The 23,196-nt window shown below is 55.5% G+C and overlaps 1 protein-coding gene across 1 annotated transcript in view; it reads right to left on the bottom strand.

Moving 5' to 3' along the window:
- Positions 1–23,196, bottom strand: part of PTPRN2 (protein tyrosine phosphatase receptor type N2) — a gene marked incomplete at its 5' end in the record, with an annotated part of 1,004,492 nt that overhangs the window by 294,662 nt on the left and 686,634 nt on the right.

Here is a 23,196-nt window from a genome sequence, read left to right as displayed (position 1 = left end):
CTTTCTTTCCAGCATGCCACACAATATAATGATACATACAGTTCTGTGTTTCATACACGCAGTTTCAAAGGAAACCTCCGGTCTGTGCTGATTATTCCTGGACCAAGGCTTAACGCGTGGGATGTTAGTTTGCTGATAAAAAGGGGAGGAGGAATAGGTAGGGGCTATGGTGGCATTCCTTCCAGACGACTGGAGCATAACAGGGTTCCATATTAGGAGTCCTTCCAATGTGGTGCCGTCACCACGGCCACGCCATTGCAGGCACCGGCAGCTCTTCCCTGGAGAGGAAAGGTGCAGAGAAAGACTCTAACCCCCTGCATGGGGGAGGGGGCGGCGCAGTCCCCTCCACATCGCAGGCGTGGAACGCAGGCCTCCCCCCGTCGCAGGCATGGAACGCAGGCCCCTCCACGTCGCAGGCGTGGAACGCAGGCCTTCCCCCGTCGTGGGTGTGGAACGCAGGCCCCTCCACGTCGCGGGTGTGGGGACGCAGGCCTCCCGAACATAGGAGTGTGCAGACCCCACACGTAGGAGGTGGCATGCAGCGTGTGTCTCTACAGGAAAGGGAACAGGAGCGACCGGCCTTGGCGGGTGGTGAGATGGCCGTACACTCTCTGAAGGAGATTCTACATTCCCACCTCCCTGTAGAAGCCGTCCAGGCCCCAGCCCCAGCCCCAGCCTGTACCCTCCAGGCAGCTGAAGCCCTGGTACACCGAGCAAGGCCAGCGGCATGTGGGAGATGGAGGATGGTGGGGAGAAGAAAGAACACTAGAGCTGAAATTCAAGGAAGAAACCGGACATCTGGGGCAGAGGGACAACCCGAAGCCACTGAGGAAACTGCCAGGTGAGGGCCAGGAAGAGAGGGTGAGGCTGACATGGGGACAGGAGCCCAACGTGACCAGCCTGGGGTCCTGAAGCAACGCTGCAGAAAGAGAAGGCCCTTCCACAGCACAGCCCCAGGGTGGCGATGAGGGCACACTTCTGGAAATGCAGAAAGCATTACTACTCCTCTGCTTCTAGCACGAGAGGCTCGTTCACGTCCTAAGTCTGTCTGCGTTCCGGCAACGCACCTGGCACTGAGTTCTCAGGACGGCGCAGGTCAGCGGCTCCGCAGGGGTGAGCGGGGCGCTGCCTGCCTCTGATGAGACAGCAGGATACGAGCATCTATGGTGTTCTGTCTACTGCAGAGACCTGTGAGCCTGTGGGTGCTCGCGCCTGTGCACTGTGACAGCCTTTGTTTCTTTTGTTTTGTTATTTCGGGGGCGTTTTTCTTATTCTGGCCTGTGGGAAGATGTCCTGGAGCCCTGGACACTGGTTTTCCAGCCCACCCTGCAGATTGGTTGGAATCTACCTGGTGACACCGGCCTTCTTTTCCAGGGTCTGCCCTTGGTGTAGAGACAGACAGGGGGAGAGGTGAGCACAAGGTCACAGGATGCAGCCCTGAACTCGCCTTGGTCCACGACGGGCAGAGAGTGACCTGGACATCTGCCTTTGCTGTTTTTCAAACGGACTATTTTATATCTAGAAAAAGGTACACAGACTAATGTCATGAATACACAAGCACCCTCAGCCAGCTGTAGGAAAAAAATGCATGGCAGATACTCAATGGCCTTTCTGTCCTCCCTGCACCACTCAGAGGACGTGCACAGAGTGACCCGCCCTCTTTTCCCTGGTGAATCATACAGCCTAACTCACCACGTTCCCGGCTTAACTCACCACATTCCCAGCCTAACCCACCACATTCCCGGCCTAACCCACCACGTTCCCGACTTAACCCACCACGTTCCCGACTTAACCCGCCACGTTCCCGGCCTAACCCGCCACGTTTCCGGCCTAACCCGCCACGTTTCCGGCCTAACCCGCCACGTTCCCGGCCTAACTCGCCATGTTGCCGGCCTAACCCACCACGTTCCCGACTTAACTCACCACGTTCCCGGCCTAACCCACCACGTTCCCGGCCACACAGGGCCGAGAACAGCCCAGGCAATATTGAGGAGCGTCGCATGGAGGAGCCACTTGCAGATGCTGTGACCCGCTGTGTGGCACAGAACCTTTCCGTGGGGCAGGTGGGCGCGCAGGAAAGAGACCAACATGGAGCTGAGGCCCCATCACAGAGCTGAGGCCCCAGAGAGGCCCCCGCGAGGCCCCTTGCTCATGACTCACAGAGACGGGCACGGTAGCAAGGACACAGCAGGGTTGTGGGCGGAGGAAGGACCAGCGACGTGGGCTCACGGGGAAGGACGGAAGACAGAAGTGGACCCCAGCTTTCCACGGAACACAAGAATTAACCCCAGGTAGACTAAAGCCTAAATGAGGGGAAAAAACCCTGTAAATGTTTTGAAGAAAACATTTGAGCCTCTCTGAACTCAGGACAGAAAAGGGTTTCCTCATATCCTTTCCTCAAACACCACAAACTACGAAGGAAGGGAGTGGTAAAATTTGATCAGATCAAGTGGAGCAGCTTCTGTGCTTCAAGAAACACTATGAAAAAGTGGGAAAAGGTAGGAGTGAGCCACGCGCCAAGAAGCGAGATTGGCAGCACCTCTGTCAGAAGAAAGGGCTGGGTCCGTGTCCAGCCAGGCAATGAAGATGAGACGCCAGCATTCTAGGAAGAAAGGCAGGGGTGGGAGTCACCGAAACAAGTCTTCCGAAAACTTGCTAAGGTGTGATGTACGTTTGCATCCTAGGAAATTCAAGAGGTAAAAAAAAAAAAAAAACCATCTGGAAAACCAAGAGCTGCTTGATTCTATGAACCTAAGAACAGTCTGTTTCTCCTTCAGAGACATGTTGAGAGAACTCGGTATCATTACAAAACGTCTCGAGGCCTCCAGGAAATGATGCTCTAAAAACGCAAAGCCCTGAATGAACCACCGAGAAACACCCCTTCCCCTCCCCTGGGTGATATTGAGCGGCTGTGGGGCATCCCCACAGTTTCGGGGCCAGAAGGGAGGGGGGAACAGGCACCAGCTGGTCACTGCCCTGAGTGCACCGCCCCCACCCTGTGCCCGTCGCTGTCAGTGATAATCGTGTCACGGATCATCACCGCCCTGCCCATGTGTGCCCGATGTTTACAGAGCCCTCTCATTCCGTTTGGTCTGCACTGCCGCTGTGAGACGGGCAACAGTTCCTGGCTTTATAGGCAAGAAAATGCTCCCACCAGTCCACGAAGCCACAGAGCTTCTGGGAGCGAATGGGGCCCTACCTGACAGAAGTGACAGCTTCCCCAGGATCCCACGAGGGCTCTGGAAGCCAGAGCTGAAGTGAGTGGGGCCCCTGCCCGCAGGCTGCCACGTCTGGCAGGGCGTCCACAGGAACGCTCGTCCTGAATGGTAGCCCGCACCCTGCAGTGAGCCCACGGCTAAAGTGCAGCCAGCAGCCCTGGCGTCTCTGCAGTCCCAGACCCAGGGAAGCCCTGTGTGCACCACGGTGTGCCCTGGACCACCCGCTTGGTGGCTGCCACAGTGGGAGGGTCACAGGGGCTGCCTTCTGGACATGTGTCAGGCTCCCGCTGCCCCAGTGAGAGGACAGGCTCTGGTCCCGATTGACAAGCTCTGAGCCAATAGTGGGTCTCGGGATGCCATCTGTGGAGTCCCTCGGTCCCAGCATGACTGGCGCCCGGAACCCCAGCCCCTCGGTCCCGGCATGACTGGTGCCCGGAACCCCAGCCCCTCAGTCCCGGCATGACTGGCGCCCGGAACCCCAGCCCCTCCACATCCAGGGCCTTCTCAGTTCCCACCGGCCGGCTGATGCTGGTCTTCAGGGTGATGGAGCTGATTATTCAGGTTTCTCTCAGATCAAATTTAACGCAGCAAGAGGACCTCACACCCACTGAAGAGGCCGAAAGCTGGAGCTCATGGTGCCTTTCTCCTCCAGGCTGGGATGCAGGAGGCAGCATGAGGCCAACCTCATCCCCATTGTGGGAGCTGGGGCCACCCGGAGGTTGCGATTCATGTTAGACACGACGGGGCCGAGACTCAAGGGGGTGTGCGTCCTCTCAGGGTCACACCTCAACAAGGAAGCTCAGCAGAAGGTCCCCCAGGTCCCCGGGCCACTGTTCCTCCGACTGCTTGAACCCTTCCTGAGATGCTGCTGCAGCCCCACACCGCTCAGAGTGACCATGCTGGGCCGACCCCTGGGTTCTGACAAGATGCAGCGTTTAGGATGAAATTCAGCTGCATATAACAGAAAACTTCCGACAAAGCTGGTGTGAACACCTGAGGCTTTTGTTCCCTCCCACATAAAACCCACCTAAATGGTCAGTCTGGGTCCTGCATCCTGGTCAGGGACACTTATGGGAACCGTATCAGCCTAGGATCCGCCATCCAGGCGGCTGTCATTTCCCATCAAGAAGCCTTTCTGTCCAGAGGCTTCTGTCCAGGCACAGCTCACGGCCCCGTCTCACTTAGTGACCACATCTAAGCACAGGGGAGGCCAAACGGGTTCTTTTGGCTAAACTTAGGGTTCCACCACCATGGAGGAGGGGAAGACGGTACAGACCCTTCCCCTTCACCGCCAGCCCTGATGGCAGCGGGAGCCCGTGTGCGCCGTGCCCTGGGGACGACACGGGACAGCCAGGCTCCCCGTCCTCAGGGATGGTCTTGCAAGGACTGGAACATCTTACACGTTTTTTATTTCAGTTTATACCACTTTCTACTCATAGGCTTGTGGTTTAAATAAATTGCCAGATCAAATTTGCTTGAAAATCTTTTATGGGGGCCGGGCGCGGTGGCTCACGCCTGTAATCCCAGCACTTTGGAAGGCCGAGGCGGGTGGATCACAAGGTCAGGAGATCGAGACCATGGTGAAACCCCGTCTCTACTAAAAATAGAAAAAATTAGCCGGGCGCAGTGGCGGGCGCCTGTAGTCCCAGCTACTCGGAAGGCTGAGGCCGGAGAATGGCATGAACCCGGGAGGCGGAGCTTGCAGTGAGCCAAGATTGCGCCACTGCACTCCAGCCTGGGCGACAGAGCAAGACTCCGTCTCAAAAAAAAAAAAAAAAAAAAATCTTTTATGGGAGGAAAAAAGAACATTCGTAACAAACAGAGCCCAGGTTATCCCCTCTCCACCCAACACCAGCATTTCCAGGCCTTTGAGGAACTGGGGAGAAACATGACGTGGTCAGATTCCGAATTTCCAATGTGGGGTGCCTCAGGCTGGTGTAGGGATTCCATGTCTTCAGGGGCCTGGTGTGTGCACCACAGACTAGATATTCCACAAGGAAGCTGTGAGAAAGAAGTACAGACAGTTCTGCTCCATCTCCCATCCACCAAATCCAGAATTCTCCTTTCTCAAACCATCCACAGACTAACTTATTCAGCTCCCCACAATGTGAGTCTGTTTGGAGGCCGGGGGCGGGGGTCCTGGACCCTCCAATTCCTTGAGAGACAAAAGGTGTAGAATGGCCTGAGATTTCAGGTTCCTGGGAGTCCTGCAGGGCAGGTGCAGGCTGAGGCAGAGGCAGAAGCTTCTTCACACCACAACTGGCCACAGTGGAGTTGACGGGACAAACCAACTTTAAATCCACGCAGGATCAGGAAGGCTGTGCCACATCAACGTGTAAAATACAGTCTTCATTTGGGAGAACGAATGGTCGTCTCTGAAATATGTTTTGCAAATTAGGATTTTTCAGATCTTCCCTATTCTTGGTTTACCCAAAGCAAAGTGAGTTCTTGCTGGGGTGAAGGGTGGAAGAGAAAAGCAGCAGAATCGGTGGGCCGTCGAACAAAAGTCAGTGAGGGAGGCACCGTGCAGAGCTTGCTGGGCTTTCTGTCCCGCGGCCCCGCACGCCGGACTCACCCAGCCTCCAGCCGCTTCTGTGCGTTTCTGCCTAATAAGTATCTGTGATAATTACCAACCCCCAAAAAGGGTTCTCTAACGAGGGTACATTTTATCAGTACCTTAATGAGGCTGTTTGGGTTCCTGCCTCCTACAGAGTGGCAGTTAATGCTTAATAAGCAAATGCACTGTTTAAATAATAAAAAGAATATCAACAGAGAATCTAAATTATCCCTTAACTTCTCAAAATAATCATAACAGGCATTTGAACGTTCATACAAATACAGCTCATGAATAAAAATGCGCTTTCTGACGCACATAGTCTGACGGAAAGTCCCTGAAACCCAACCTAAGGAGGCCCCTCCCTGGCATTCCCTGGCGCACGTAACACAGTGACTTTGCCATCCCTGAGGTTGGAGGCACAGAACCTGCCTCGGTCCAGCATCCCCATCTGCTGTAAGAAATGGCGCAAGATCCAGTGTGGGAGACAGAGACCGTCCACGTCCCGAGGGAGGGACTGGCCAGGGCACACCCGCTAAGGGCACCGTGTGTCCCGGGTCTCTGCAGAGACCGCCCGGCTCTAACGCTGCTCTCCGCGTCTGAAATCCTAACAAAAGCCCTAAGCAATCAGGCCGTGCAGAGGCAAAGAGCTTCTCCTGTCACCGTGTGGTCTTCCCAGCCTTCTCTCACATGCGGAATTTGGCAGACAGCGACGTGAGACGCTCACATGGCCAACTTTCTTTTCTGTTTCTTTCTGGCACAAAGCCTCGGCGTTCCCGCGCCCGCCCCACCACTGAACAAAACAGCCTCTTCCGGGCCCAGCTCACTCGTGCCTCCGCCCACCTCACTGCAGACAACACCCGTTTTCCTAAAGATTGACGGGAGGACGTGTGACTCCAAACGCTATTTCAAACGTGCGGCATCACCGCCCGCTCAGAAGCTGAACCCCTCTGTGCTGAGGCTTTTGTGTTGGAAACAATTTACCTTCACGCCGTCAGCCTCAGAGGCAGGTCTGTGTGCAGCGGTGCCCGCCGAGGAGTCTGGAGTTTTAAAAGATGCCAGAAACATCTTAGGGTCTCAGCCAGCAGAACCAAGGAAAGTTATATTTATGTGGGAATTATTTCGTCACCAAAGTTCCAAAATGTTTGTAAACTCTGTTCAATCATACAAGCTTTCACCCGAAGGCACTAGTATTTTTTTTTAAAAGTCAATTTGTGTCTCTCTGTTGAAAACGATTATGAAAACAAGTATTAAATAACCTGAGTAAAAAAAGTAGAATGAGGTTCACTTACATGGAAATAATTTTATTAACAAAATTCAGAAGACCAGGCTGAGAATGGAGATCTGAATGTTTTAATCAAATGCTTTCTAAACCAAGTCTCCTACCCTCTAACAAACGGTCATTTTTAAATTAAAAGTTTAAATAGGTTGATCTTAAAAACACCTTCAATGGGGAAGGGGTGTGTGTTTAAAATAAAAGGGTTTATATTTTTCAGATTTTGTTTTCTCCTGCTTCCTTAAAAAAATACTTGCACTGACCGGGTACAGTGGCTCATGCCTGTAATCCCAGCACTTTGGGAGGCTGAGGCAGGTGGATCACGAGGTTAGGAGACCAAGACCATCCTGGCCAACATGGTGAAACCCCGTCTCTACTAAAAACACAAAAATTAGCTGGGTGTGGTGGTGGGTGCCTGTAGTCCCAGCTATTCGGGAGGCTGAGGCAGGAGAATCGCTTGAACCCGGGAGGTGGGGGTTGCAGTGAGCCGAGATCGCACCACTGCACTCCAGCCCGGCAACAGAGCGAGTCTCTGTCTCAACAAAAAGAAAATAAAATACTAGCACCATGGACCCTGAGGCGCCAGCAGCAAACCCTCTGAGATGTGTGGTCTGGAGCGGCCGTGCCACCAGTTCGTTCTGCCCACTCTTTTGGAAAAGTTCTGATTTTGGAATGCGGTTTCTCATCACTGTGTGGACCATGGGTGAACGGGGAGGGTGGCTGGTCTCTGGGGCCGTCCCCTCTCCGCCTCCAGGTCGGCAGGCAGTGGATGGGTATTTGGGTGTTTCTTGTCCTCACACGGACGCGATGTGTGGTTCCAGTAGAAAACGAGAAGCAACTCACTGGCAACATCAAACCATCCCTTGCACTCTGAGGCTTTCCCTCATGTGATCATGGCCGAGCCTGGCCTGCGACGGAAAGGCCTGTGGCATGGGATGGCTTCAGAGCCTTCTCAATAGGCACAGCACGCAGAGTGGCTGGAGGTAAGGATCCTCTCCAGCCAGGGAGGAAGCATCCCGCACCGTGCCCACTTTAAACCCTGGAGAACCACGTTTGCCTCTATCTGGTCCTCTCCCCACCCCCCACTTCCCTTCGCCGTCTTCTTTGTGTGTGACCTTTATGTACAGGCTGAAGAGAAAAATCCCAAAATCCCGGCACAAGCCCCGTGACCCTTTCTCCTGGGCCCACGGTCTTGGGGCGCTTTCTCAGGGCCTGACCTCGGAGGAGACAAGAGCCAAGCACCCAGGGAGGGAACTGTTCGAGGAGCGGCCTCCACAGCAGAACTGGGGCGTCATCCAGAAGAACCGAGCCACACGTGTGGAGATGCTCCACGCCCCGCTGCCCGTAGGTCTGAGCGCTGCCCGTAGGTCTGAGGGAGAGACTCCCCATGTTTTGGGATGAATTGAGCTCCCCAAATTCACATGTCAAGCACTAAGCCCAGTACCTGTGGACGTGACCTTATCTGGGAACAGAGCCTTTGTGGATGTAAGTGGCTAAGTTTCAGTGAGGTCATCAGGGTGGGCCCTAATCCAACAAGACCAGGGTCCTTATCAAAGGAGGAGATGTGGACACGGGGCAGACAGAGGGAACACCGTGCAAAGACGGAGACAGCGCCCACAAGCCGAGGAGAGAGATCTGGGACAGATTTTTCTCCGAGGGCCTCAGAAGAAACCAGCCCGGCCCACACATTGACCCTGGACTGCCAGCCTGTGAGTGGTGAGCGATGAATCTGTGGGTTGTGCCGCCCCGTCTGCCACGCTGTCACAGTAGCCAAGGCCACCGGCTCCATGCATTTCCCTGCCTCCGCCTCCCTCTCCCATCACTGACGCCGCGGTGCTGACTCCCTGGACAGGGTCTACATCGGGTACTGCTGATGGCGAGACTGTCAAACCCCGGAACGTCCCCTGCCACGAAGGCAAGGGCTGGGCTTGGAAGCCTGGGCATCGTGGCTGCCTCTGCCCCACCCTCGGCTCTGGGACAAACCTGCAGTCTCAGCCTGTCTGCCCACATCTCTCCAGCTGTGCGACCGGCACACCCACGTCCACGTAGCTCCTCATGGGGCCAAAGAGTAGCCGTGGCCAGGAGACTGGTCAGAGAGACCCAGGGTTGAACCCAAGGTCGCTGCCTTTCTGGTTGAGTAAAATTAAGAAAGTTTCTTAAATCCAGCTCGGTGCCTATGAAATGGAAGCAGCAACATTCAGCTTGCAGGTGTTTGAAAAAATAAATGGGGCAAGAGAGGTTAGGACCACGCCTGACTGGGCAGTCGGACGGGCAGGGAGGCCACAAGTCCTGGCGGGAGTGGGTGGAGCTGCCAGGACCGCCCCAGGCCCTGGCTCAGAGATGCCCAACCCCAGGACCCTGCCTCTGCTGGATGGTGAAGGCCAACCTCCCCTCTGTTGGAGCTGGCCTGCGCATTGTGGGAAGGGCTGGGAGGAGGCCCAGGACAATGCAGAACAGACAGGACGTTTCACAGAGCAGGCTGCCACGTCCCTCGGGGCCTCGGGGGCTGCTGAGGCCCTGAGAAAGGTCTGGATCAGGGAGGCTGGCTGTGCCATTGCAGGGGTGTGTGGGGCTGGATCGGGAAGGATGGCTGTGACGTTGCAGGGGTGTGTGGGGCTGGATCAGGGAGGCTGAGTGTGCCATTGCAGGGGTGTGTGTGGGTCTGGATCAGGGAGGATGGCTGTGACGTTGCAGGGGTGTGTGCGGGGCTGGATCAGGGAGGTTGGCTGTGACATTGCAGGGGTGTGTGCAGGGCTGGATCGGGGAGGATGGCTGTGACGTTGCAGGGTGTGTGCGGGACTGGATCGCGGAGGCTGGCTGTGACGTTGCAGGGGTGTGTGCAGGGCTGGATCGCGGAGGCTGGCTGTGACATTGCAGGGGTGTGTGTGGGGCTGGATTGGGGAGGATGGCTGTGCTGTTGCAGGGTGTGTGCAGGGCTGGATTGCGGAGGATGGCTGTGACGTTGCAGGGGTGTGTGCGGGGCTGGATCGGGGAGGCTGGCTGTGACATTGCAGGGGTATGTGCGGGGCTGGATCGGGGAGGTTGGCTGTGACGTTGCAGGGGTGTGTGCGGGGCTGGATCGGGGAGGATGGCTGTGACGTTGCAGGGGTGTGTGGGGCTGGATCAGGGAGGCTGAGTGTGCCATTGCAGGGGTGTGTGTGGGTCTGGATCGGGGAGGATGGCTGTGACGTTGCAGGGGTGTGTGCGGGGCTGGATCAGGGAGGTTGGCTGTGACATTGCAGGGGTGTGTGCAGGGCTGGATCGGGGAGGATGGCTGTGACGTTGCAGGGTGTGTGCGGGACTGGATCGCGGAGGCTGGCTGTGACGTTGCAGGGGTGTGTGCGGGGCTGGATCGCGGAGGCTGGCTGTGACATTGCAGGGGTGTGTGTGGGGCTGGATTGGGGAGGATGGCTGTGCTGTTGCAGGGTGTGTGCAGGGCTGGATTGCGGAGGATGGCTGTGACGTTGCAGGGGTGTGTGCGGGGCTGGATCGGGGAGGCTGGCTGTGACATTGCAGGGGTATGTGCGGGGCTGGATCGGGGAGGTTGGCTGTGACGTTGCAGGGGTGTGTGCGGGGCTGGATCGGGGAGGATGGCTGTGACGTTGCAGGGGTGTGTGCGGGGCTGGATCGGGGAGGCTGGCTGTGACATTGCAGGGTGTGTGTGGGACTTGCCAACTCTCTATGTGTTCACATGGGTCAGCCAGCTTGGCCATCTGCTGAGAGACAGCGAAGGCTGACTTGGAGAGTGGGTCTGGGCCACCCCTGAGAGCTGGAGGTGCTGTGGACCGTCGGCTTAGACTTGACGTCAAACCTGTGAAGGAGGAAGCTCTGCTCGTGTTCTGTGGACACCCAGGGAGCAGCCCCAACCCACATGCCGGCTTCTTGAGCTCGGCCTCATGACAGACTCAAACATCTGAGCGACAAGTTTCCTGGGGTCACCTAATAAAGATGATTTTAATAACAGTTTCCAAACAACCAACAAATCCATGGAGCACAAAATCTCTGGGGACCTTCTGAAGTTAAACATTGAGTGGTGTCGCTTCTTGGGGAGCTCAAGGCCAGCAGGGTCCCTTCTACAGCGACCCTGGATGGTGGTTTGGGGATTCACTGGACACAAATAATTCTCTAATTGGGATAATTCGGATGCGGCCTCCCGCGACACAGTGCTGGGGCTTCCCTGGGAGTGGGGGACGTCAGGAATAGCCCTCACTGGACAGAGCACATCCCGGCAGGACCGTTAGAGCTGAGCTGAACCGAGGGAGAGCCAGAGCCACGAAAGCCACTGACTGGGCCCAGGGGGGCGATACAAAGTTGCTTTTAGAGGATGAGGAAAAGATGAAATGAACATCTAAAAACCAATGCCCTCTACGATTTAATGAATTTTCCTCTCTCTAAAAGGACTCCGGTGATTATTTCAGGGACAGCCACCCAACTGCATGGGCGCCATCATTTTTTCCGACACTGAGTGTATATTTTGTCCTGCGGGTCACTGGAGGTCTGGCCGGAAGTGCAGGGTTGTCTCAGTACTTGTTTTAAGGCTCCTGCAGCTGAAAGGCTGCTCCACGCGGTGGACCGGGCGGAGGAAGTCAGCTGTGCTGCTTCACCGTGGCGTTTCCGTCCCGGTCCTGCTCACCAGCTCTGCAAGGCCTCTTCCTCCCTGCCTGATTCCCAGCACCATTTTTAACACAATGGGATGTCTTGGATTTTTATTATAATAATTTCAGTATATGTTCAGCCCATGGAAACATTTCATTTGAAAGATGTGAAGTGGGTTAGAAAATGTCATTTCCATGCCTTTTAGAGCTGTGACTATGGATGACTTTATAGGAGACCCAGTTGTCTGGCACATTTCACACGGCAACGAAACTATTTCCAAATACTCATTTTCAAAATGTGCCACCGCTGGCTGTTTTTTGTTTTTGCTTTTTAAGCACACACATTGTCTCACACGCAACTCAGATGTCCATTTCACACCGAAGGTTTGTTTTACTGGGGAGTGTTTGCTGGGGCGTCCTGTCCCCCACCACAGGCCGGTGCCTCCAAGGCTCGGCCTTCAACTCTCTTCAGTGATTTTGCCACAGACAACCAGCAAGCTGTGTGTGGCACACAGTTCTACTGGTTTCTCCTGGCTTTATTACAAAATGTAACACAAAGGTTAACTCATAATAGTGCAAAGGTCTCGTTTTTATAAAATTTATAAAATGATGAAATAAACATGTAAAATTCACTTCTTGCACACTGAGCTTCAGGTTCTTGCTGTGCGGGAATGATGTGCAGGGTGGATTTCACGTGACCTGCTGGTTCCCTCACCTCACCCAGAATCTTTTTTATATGTCTGTCAAAGTGTTCACTTCATCCATAGTTTTTCCAATTTTTAATACTTTTCTTTTGACTTGTAAAGTATTGCTTAGCAATGAGTGTACATCAAGAAAGGTTTGAACAATCTGTACATTCACCCAGTTGTGTAGCAGACTTCCATGGCTCATGATTTATTCTCAAACTTTTCTCCAAATTTTTAGCAGCATCTTCTATTTATCTTCCAAGCATTGCCGACAAGGGAGGTGGCCAGGTTTGCAAAGCTGCAGCACCATGGGCTTGGGCGCCGTGAGCGGGAGTCAGAGCGGGGACCACAGGATGAGGGCACGGCCGTCGGCATTGCTGGTGGAGCTGGGGACTCTGGAAAGGGAGGGAGGGGACGTTGCAGGAGGAAGCCGGGGCTGTGCTTTGCCCAAGGCTGAAGCTGGGCCCGTGTGGGGCGGAGAGCTGATTTCACCATTTCTGTTTTTCCCTCAAGCCTATGGAGAGGCCACGTTGGGTCCAGATGTCCGTGCACCTCACGGCCATACCACAGCACCCGTTCACCCACACACAGGTCAGGAGCCTCCCTTAAGGAGGAGGAGGTGAGAGATCTGCACAGGCTCTGTGCTCCTCTCTCTCCTGAGCGTCCTCTCCTCTGCGGGGCGGGTTCAGCCGGTGATGGGGGAGCCCCTTCTGCAGGGCTCTGTTTAGAGGGAGCCTGCCCCACAGCCTGTGGCTGTTCTTCCCAGGTGAGGCTCCTACACCCACCGGTGGCCACGGAGGAGTCACAGCTGCTTCTGCGTCATCCGCCTGACCTCAGTTTGTTTCTTCATCCGGGATGACAAGCAGATCGATCTCTGAGGTCTGTGCCCTGAGTAGAAAAGTTCACACAGCAAAGTTTCCAGAGCCTTCCCCGATGCGCCGCATGTCCGTCCATAACTGGTCATCTTCTACATCCCCTAGGGTGCATCTCTGCAGCTCTTTGTGCAAGCGCCTGCACTAGACGTTGGAGAAGCAAGTGAGAGCAGGTGTGGTCCTGACCTCCATCCCGGGGGGTGGGGGTGGAACCACAAAGCAGGAGTGTCCGCCAGGAGCACGTGTGCCCATGCAGCAGGCCTGGCCCCAGAGGCTCAGATCAGGAACAGACAGGTACTCAAAGATGGTGGGTATGAGAAAACCTTGTAAGGGAAGGGAGCCCTTTGTCGGAGGGCCTGAAAGGAAACATGGCCTTTGCTGGTTCTCTGAGTCAGCCCCCCAGCTACCACCCACACTCCTGCAGGGAGAGCTCCAGCCACTGTACGCACTCCTGCAGGGGGAGTCCCAGCCACCACCCACACTCCTAAAGAGAGAGCCTCCCAGTCACCACCCACACTCCTGCAGGGAGAGCTCCAGCCGCCACCCACAGTCCTGCAGGGAGAGCCCCAGCCACCACCCACAGTCCTGCAGAGAGAGCCCCAGCCACCACCCACAGTCCTGCAGGGAGAGCCCCCCCAGCCACCACCCACAGTCCTGCAGGGAGAGCCCCAGCCACCACCCACAGTCCTGCAGGGAGAGCCCCAGCCACCACCCACAGTCCTGCAGGGAGAGCCCCAGCCACCACCCACAGTCCTGCAGGGAGAGCCCCAGCCACCACCCACAGTCCTGCAGGGAGAGCCCCAGCCACCACCCACAGTCCTGCAGGGAGAGCCCCAGCCACCACCCACAGTCCTGCAGGGAGAGCCCCCCCAGCCACCACCCACAGTCCTGCAGGGAGAGCCCCAGCCACCACCCACAGTCCTGCAGGGAGAGCCCCAGCCACCACCCACAGTCCTGCAGGGAGAGCCCCCCCAGCCACCACCCACAGTCCTGCAGGGAGAGCCCCAGCCACTGTACACATTCCTGCAGGGAGAGCCCCAGCCACCACCCACAGTCCTGCAGGGAGAGCTCCAGCCACCACCCACACTCCTGCAGGGAGAGGCCTCCAGAAGCCCTGGGCAGGCTGAGTGTAGCCTTTCACCCAAAGGCCATGTCACACACCCCAGGGACGGCATGCGGCTTCGTGATTCCAGTGGAGCAGAGTGGGGACAGCCTGCTACGGAGCAGCAGCCCACTGGGGGAGCCTCTAGACTTGCAATGACCCAGACCCAATTCCCTGAGGCCCCAGCCTGCAATCTCTGCATCCCCTGGGTTTCAGAGGTCACCATGGTCAGGCCACCTGAGGACACACGCCTGAGGGTGATGCCCAAGCCAGGACTCTCTCTAGAGATGTCCACGTGGCCCCAGAGAAGCAGCCCACCCCACAGTCCACCACAGCCTTTGTGCCTCTCCAGGAGCTGGGCCACGTTTCACACACAGGACCCACGTCTTGGCTATTATCGAACACTCTTGGAGCTTCCCAACACTGCATTTTTAAAAGGAATGGCGGGGTTGGCAGTATTTGGACATAGTAATGAATTTTCATCTTTGTTCTCCTATAGGAACGTTTCAGAGCTGAGTCCACGTATCTAATTGAGTGCTGTGTGAATGCGTTTCCGCACTGGAGCTAGACACCACTCCATGCAAATCTCATTTCTGTTCTTTAACGATGCCTTTTAATATCTAATCTGGGCCTTAATATCTCGCTCACTAAACATGTTGAGATAATTAGATGATAGAGCTAGACAATTACTCTGTGGGTAGAGAGCAGTTTCTTATATTTATACAAATACACGTCGTTTAAATGAAACAGAACTGGCAGTATTCACGGCCCGTCTAACCAGGGAAGGCCACTGACGGCCCGGGCTGGTCAGCTCAGGCACAGCTGGCCAGGTGCGTGTCTATTTCTAGTTTTTCACGGAACTGACCAGGCAATTCAGTCAGTAGCTGTCAAAACTGGAGTCCAGAACAGGCACAGATGGGCTGGTCCAAAGTTAATTAAAAACCAAGAGGAGGATAAGAAATGTGACCCGGTCCAGGGAGCTGTGGAGAGGTGGGGAGGAGGGTGACCTCCTCTCTCTTGGGGGGACTGGAAGAGGAACCCCACTGCGCGGTGGACACTGTGTGGGACCCAGCACGGGAGCTTCAGGACGTCGGCAGAGCCTCGCGTGCCTCCAGGGATGTGCCAGCTCAGGGAGGCACCCTGTGCGTGCTCCATGGCAACACTGCCTTGTGGGGCCCAAGTGCTGAATTCCTGTACGTTTTACATACGTGAAGTCTATACAGTAATGGAATTGAAGCCCTCTGAAGGGAACCCGTGCGAGGATGAAAGGCCTGGATTGTACTGGAAGCAGCTCCGGCTGGGGCTCGGCCAAGAAGCCCGGGTCCCTCCAGTCTGTGCTCCCCCCGGTGGACAGCGGCCTCTGTGTTTTGCCATCGAGGTGCAACGTGTGGCTGGTGATGCCACGTGGCATCCACCTCCAGCCCTCGGACATGCCGGCCCACCCTCCCTGAGTCTTTCAGGGCTCAGCCGCTGTGTGTGGCCTCTCTGCTTCCACCTGCAGACATGCTCCCTGTACTCAAAGTCCAGCTGTGTGAGGCTCCTGGGGCCACCAGAATAAAGGACTCCAGATGGATGGGCTTGAAACAACGGATGCCTGCGGTCTCACAGGCTGGGTTCGGAGACCTGGGTTGGAGGCATCCGCAGGGCCTTGAGGGGGAGACCCTTCCTGACTCCCAGCCTCCACGTTGCCAGCAGCCCTCGGCCCACAGACACGGCGCTTTCCTCCCGCCTCTGAGCCACATGGATGGCTTCCCTCTGCGTGCCGGAGTGTCCTCTCTGTCACAGGGACGCGGCTGCATTGAGGACTCTGCGTGCTGGAGTCTGTCCTCTCTGTCACAGGGACACGGCTGCATGGAGGACCTACTACAGCACGGCGCCTTCTTCACCCAGTGAACTGTGTCTGCAACAGTCCTATGTCCACGGAAGGTTCCATTCTGAGCTGCTGAGGGCCAGGACTTCAACATATCTTTCTAGGGGCACAGTTCAGCCCACAGCATTAGCTCATGTGCCCTCTGTTAGGAAGTTCCCTGACAGACTCAAGCCCACAGCTAGGGGATTCCCTTCTGAAAACAGAATTTCGTGTTTATTTCACATGTGCGCTAATTTCCTATACACCACCGGCTTATTTAATTGTTGTGCATTTATTGTATTTCTCCACTATATTATTTACTAACTGGGGTCAGGATCCATGACTTTTTAACATTGATATTCATCTTTATTTTTAGAACAGAAATGGGCACCCAGCTGGTCAACGAGTATTTGTTACTTTGCTTTAAAATGCCTTGAGAGTGAAACCATCAGTGCGTGCTTGGCTGGTCAAGAATCATGTTCTAGAAATTATTTCCAGTGCTGAGCACAGTCCCTGAGATTCAAAAATGCTTAAGGGATGAATGGAAAATAGCAGGGCCTCTTACCAGCCTGCAATGCCTTTAGAGGCACTCACGCCATGTGCACAGATCCAGCTCTGGGAAGCACGAGCTCGGCGGTGTGCGGGAAGTTGCAGGGACCGGCTTTAAAGTCAGAGCAGTTTCTTGAAAGATGACGGGGGACAGTGACACTCACAGTGTAGCCACTTGTCAACTTGGGCACGACACACACAAAGCCCAGAGCTCGGATGGCACCACGAGGAGGCTGGGACTCACATCAGGCAGCACTTGGTGGACAGTTACAAGAAAGGACAGCAGCCAAGCCAGTGCCTCCTGTGCTCAGGCTCCGGGGCCCTGGACACACCTCGGGATTCAGTTTCACATGGACCAGCATTCTCCAAGCGCTCTGATCAATCTTACAGGAGAAGTAGGTTGTGTGGTCTGGGAGCCTTGAGAAGGTTCTGCTGTAATCTGTTCCGACTTTTGGACAGGATTTTTCTGCCTTAAATGGCAGATGTGCGTCTGCAGGAGGGTAGCACACAGCACCCTCTCAGCCTGTTGTGCCACAAAACCTTCGCTTCCACAGGTCTTAGGGAGCCAGTGGGCTGCCCAACGCCCCAGTGCAGAGTGGAGAGGAGGTCTTCCCCTCTTTCCCAGCTTGCCTGGGCAGCGACGTATCTCAGAGGCCCCCGCCGGGGCCAATCCTGGCCCATCCTACTAGCTCGGGGTGTGAAGTCACAGCTGATGCTAGACACCCGGCTGGGCCAGACTTGTGCCCAAGAAACCTTATACAAGAAGTGGCTTTCAAAAGAAAAAAATGAAAGTAAGTCAAAACTTTGAGAATGTAAATATAATTCTTTAAAAACTGCAGCGTGGTTCGCTGGCCTCGTGATGGGCTGACTGCGCCCCAAGTTCATGTGGCAGCCCTGACCCCAGGACCTCAGCGTGTGGCATCTCGAGACAGGGGTTTTAAAGAGATGATGAAGGTAAAACAAGCTCTTACGGTGGCCCTGACCCGACAGGACCGGTGTCAGAAAGGGATTCCTGGACACAGAGACAGACGTGCACCTGTGGAGACGCCCGCTGTAGATGAAGATGGCATCTACCTGCCGGGGGAGTGGCCTCAGGAGGAACTGGCTCTGCCCACGCCTCGACCTCAGACTTCCAGCCTCCAGAGCCGTGGGAAAATAAACTTCCGTCGTTCAAGCTGCCCTGTCTGTGGGACTTTGCCTCGGCAGCCTGAGCCGAGAGTACAGGCTCCAAAAATGCTCTCTGCGTGTATGATTCCGGCCAGGACCACCCTGCCTGAAGCCACGGCTATGCTGATATTAATTGTTCGATTTCTGCCGGCCACGTGGTTTTGATCCAAAAGCACTTGAAAACTGCTCTTAAGACGCGGAAAAGCTGAGTCCTGGCATCACTGCTCCTTCCGAGCGACTGTTCACAGCCAAGGTGTCACTGGGTCCCCCCATCCAGGGTCCAGCACAGCTTGAGCCTCACTGGGCACCATCCAGAGGCCCCCGATGCCGACACCTGGGGATGGACTGTATCGGGCAGATGTTTCCTCCCGGGCTCCAGCCGGGGACGGGCCCTGGATGCCGACACCTGGGGACGGGCTGTATTAGGCAGATGTTCCTCTCGGACTCTAGTTTTCCAGGCCCACCACAGGAGGAGGTTCTGATGGGGCCAGGGGAGGCGTTGGGGGTGAGATTGGGAGGATGGCGGGGTTGCAAAGGTTGACATTGTCTGTGCCACTTCCTCCAAGGTCTGGGGCCGCCAGACCACAGAGGCGCCCTGTGGTGCCCCTGGAAGCTGCCGTGTGGGGCTGGCCCACGGCGACCTTCCACGGCGGGGCTGTGTGTGGTGTGCACCTGCAAGCTGCTGAAACGCAGCCTGGGGACCAGGAACCAGTTGCCCCATCCTCTCTGTAGGAGTTCAGGTTCGAGTACATATTCCCTCAAATGCTCATAGATGTCTGTATCTCAGTACGGAGTGCTTGTCTGAGACCCACGTTTGGGCCCCAAGATGGTGCCATTGAGGGAGGCACCTTCTGGCAGGTGACAGCCCCTCCTCTGTGCCTGAACCTGCAGTTTCTGCCCTGCATAAAATGCCTCTGTCTCAGGCCCTCCCTGTCCCCCAACCTGCACAAGGCTCACGGCTCACAGGCACCTGTGTGGGCGTCATGGTAGGATCTGTGTCTCTGAGGTCCAGCCCGTGGCTGTGCCAGATAGGCCCAAATCCCAGTGCTCCCCTCCTGGGCACGTGGCTGCATGAGCATGTGCGGCTGGGTTTGCAGGGGGGCCGACTCTGGCCGCCGAAATGGAGAGGAGCTGTGCACCCCCGGGTGTGGCCCACACAGGCTCCTCCCCAAGGGCTGCTGCTGGGAAACGGAGGCCTCTAGGTAAGATGGGAGCCGGGCACTGGGGGGTTCCCCTGAGGGGCTGCGGGTCGGCACTGCCCAGCCGACGCGTTCCCCGTCCTGCACCAGGGGATGAACGAGGAATCGGCTTCTGCTGTGCTGAACATCCCACTGGTTCGTGTCTACTTGTTTGGCTGATCCTAACTGATCTGTTACCTGAGTTTGAACCTCAGCGCTATTATTAGTCAGGGGTCCTGGAGGTGGGTGACCCCACCTCACCTAAACCACAGAGACCCTCATCCTCACGCGTGCACAGGTCCGTCTCGGCTTCAGCTTATCAGCAGGACCCTTACTGTGGGGCCACGACGGACCCCGGAAAGCTGGTCTGACTGTGCCGAGCCCGTGGGGGGTGGAGGGAAAGAAGGCGGGAGCTCGGCGCCTGGAGGGTAGTGGAGACCCTCGGTGAACGCCAGGAGCAGCTGCTGCCTTCCCAGTGTTGTCTTCCCAGCGGAGCAGATGAGTTCACACAGCCTTATCTATGTTTCCAGTGGCCTCTGTGTGCAAGACGGGCCACGGGTTTTGTGCAGTATTTGCTTGTGGGTCAGAGCTGGGTGAATGGGCCCTCCCAGGGCTTCAGCCCCAGGTCCTGATGTTACTGGTGCCAGCCTGGCCACAGTGCCTGGACTCCAAAAGCTGCTGTCAGAGGAGCAGACGGGAGGGCAGGGCGGACGGTTAACACGACCAAGGCCCCAGAGTCCCGTGCCCTCCCCAGCAGCCAGCACACCCTCTGCTCTGTGACCTTGCCCCTGCATTGCAGCAACTGACAGACGCTCCTCGGCCTCCTGCCCTGCTGCTGCACCACCTCTGACAGCCGCGTGTACTCTCCTGCTTCAGAACAAGGACCTTTCCCTTTTGTGCATGAATACGCTCTCAGCAGATGCGAGAAAATGGGAGTCGAATGCACCTTTGCGGTTTATTTTCCTTCCACACAAACACCGCCTGAGTGAGGCCCGGGTTCTGCAAAGGGAGAGCAGTCATCACTTTCTAGGCCTCACCGTGAGCCACGGCTCAGATCGCGTCCCGGCCTGCTGGGCGTCTGTTTTATCAATTAAGTCAGTGAGCAGGAAACGACATCACATATTCACACAAACACACGTGCATATCCAAACACACAAATACACATACACACACATGCATATGCGGAATTATATACATACATGAGCACACATATACGCCTGATCACACACGTCCACACATACACACATACATATGTATGAGAACACACATGACTACATGTACACACATGAACATGCATGAGCACACCCATATCCCTCATGTACACATACACACATGCATGCACATACACACACAGTGCTCACATCCTACGGAACAGCGCATGTGCCTGTCAGTCCTTGCCATGACAACCACGAGGTCTGCAGGACACACATCCATAGAGGTGGACCTGAGGCCGGCACGCAACCTCCCCAGGCGCCCAGCGTGAGTGCCGAGCTCAGGGTCTGCACCAAGGCTTTCTGGCCCAAGTCCCAGGCTTGCCCCAGTGCTCACCACACACACCCTGGGGTCTCCTCAGAAGCAGCCTCTGTGCCCTGAAATGCATGGTCAACACCCTGCTCGTGACATTCTGCGGCCGTCCTCGCTGGGCGATGCATAAACCCGACTTGGATTCAGACAGAAGGGAGATGCCAGAGGCAAAAAGAACAAACTAGATTCATGTAAATCAACATGAATAAACCTCAAAAACAGATAGAACAGATGGAAAGACTGGAAAAGTCCATGCACCAGTGTTCATTCAGGCAGAAAGAGTGAGGGTCCCTCCCGGAATCCAGTCCTGGGAGTCTCCTTCTCTTCCTTCCTGCATGGGCCTGAGAAGCTGGTCCTTAGGCTGCTCAGATCCAATCCACAGCCCGTGAGCAAAGGGCCGGAGGCGTGGTGAAGGGGTGCCCGGGCCCAGCATGGCCCAGAGTCCACAAGAGCAGGACAGGGGGCACTGTGCCTGCACCAGCCTGAGCCGCCCAGGCTTCCTCTGCACAGCAGGCCTCCTGAGCCCTGGGGATTAACTCACTGCCGTAGGTAGGATCACCTGAGTCCTCTAGGAACCCATGCCTGTATCCTGGGTAAGAGGCCCACGTGCACCTTGGAAAGGGCCCGAAACAGTTCACATGAGGGGGGTGTGGGCTGCGGGTCCAGACGCGGTTATCCTAAGGCCAGGTGCAGGAAGGGGTTCCTTTCCCGATGGCTCCAGCACCCTGTGGTGCACCCACAACTGCCTCCTATCGAGGTGGGGGGCTGGGACGCGGCCAGCCCATCTGAACAGGGCTGTCTGCAGGCAGCCCCAGGCCTGGAGTTTGCCGAGTGATGAGTTTTCCTGTCTGAGCTCGTTTCCATCATCTCCATGATGAACCCAGGACGCCAGGACATTGGATCTCTGCAGGGCAGCAGCTCGTGGCCCGGCTATAGGACAGTAGCCCCGGCCTCTGGATTAAAACCACACCTGGAGGAAACTGGCCCTGTGGGTGTCAGGGCTGCACCGCTGTCTTCCAGGTCCTGCGGGTGTCAGGGCTGCACCACTGTCTTCCAGGTCCTCCCTGGTTTAATTTAGCAAAACTACCAATGCCGAGAACTGGTTAAATTATTTAAAGGGAAGAAAGTACGGCACATGGAGAAAAAGGTGCAGCCTGAGGACTGGCCGGGGAAAGCCCTCTGAGCCCTCGAGATGAGGGCCTATGCCTTCTCTTGCTCACTCTCTCCCTCACCCACCTGCCTACTCACCCATCCACTCAACAGAGGTCGTTCTTGATTGTATGTGAGCTCCCTGTGGGCTGTGCACTCCAGACCACACGTGGCTGGTAACAGAGGTCGTTCTTGATTGTATGTGAGCTCCCTGTGGGCTGTGCGCTCCAGACCACGCGTGGCTGGTAACAGAGGTCGTTCTTGATTGTATGTGAGCTCCCTGTGGGCTGTGCGCTCCAGACCACGCGTGGCTGGTAACAGAGGTCGTTCTTGATTGTATGTGAGCTCCCTGTGGGCTGTGCGCTCCAGACCACGCGTGGCTGGTAACCGAGGTCGTTCTTGATTGTATGTGAGCTCCCTGTGGGCTGTGCGCTCCAGACCACGTGTGGCTGGTAACAGAGGTCGTTCTTGATTGTATGTGAGCTCCCTGTGGGCTGTGCGCTCCAGACCACACGTGGCTGGTAACTGGGAACTGCTCAACATGGAAAATTCTGCTTGATCATCTGAGATGCCACCTCAGTCTTGGGACACCCAAGGCCAGCAGGGTCACACAACCCATTTAGCATTGCCTGGGCACCAGTGGTGAGGCCAGGCCTCCCACACCCTCCATCATTCTGCCACCACAGTCGTCTGGGGACTCAGTTCCACGTAGAACCAGATGAAGGTTCATAAAGGCCAGTGGAATAAAGACTTTCCAATGTCCCGAAACACCCTGACACGTGTAATTCCAAATCTGTAAGTACTAAGTCTTAAAATGCGTGTGAGCAAGTCAAATCTCTGATGTTTCCCTGGATGACATGATGTTTTCTTTATTAAAATATCAAGGTCTTTCTACAAATCTTTCCTGATACCTCGACTTTGCCAGGGTCCCAAGCGTGTGCTTAGGTACTTGTGGAGCCTCCTGGCATGGAAGGTCTGGGTAGGGCCTTGGAGGCCCGCTGGGAGGTCTGTGGACTCCGGGCCGCTCACTTATCCCCTTGCATATAAAATTCCTAGGAAAAATTTCATTTGGTGACAGAGTTACACTTAATGCCAAAGTAAAGAAAAAGTTTACATTTTTCCTGAGTTAGTAGACAAATATAAGGGGACTTCAAAAAGTTCACAGAAAAATTGGATTAAAAGGTAAAACTAAAAATATAAACTTTATTTCTCAACTTAATCTCCACCAGGGCCAAGACACTTTTTCAAGGGATCAAACCCACCACTTAGTCCATTCCCAAGGCACTGAGGACCTTGGGAATTTAGTCACATCGATGCAATCTTTTTTCCATTACTATCTAAGGAAAAATGGGCATCCTCTGAATATATTTTAAGAATGGAAAACAAAAAGAAGTGAGAAGGAGCCAAACCAGGACTGTAGGGGGATGCCTCATGAGTTCCCATTGGAACTCTTGCTAAATTGCTTGCATTTGATGAG

Source organism: Macaca nemestrina, chromosome 4 (assembly GCF_043159975.1).
Source record: "Macaca nemestrina isolate mMacNem1 chromosome 4, mMacNem.hap1, whole genome shotgun sequence".
NCBI lineage: Eukaryota > Metazoa > Chordata > Mammalia > Primates > Cercopithecidae > Macaca > Macaca nemestrina.
Note: the sequence above shows the minus strand (reverse complement) of the source record. Positions and strands in the feature narration are given on the sequence as shown.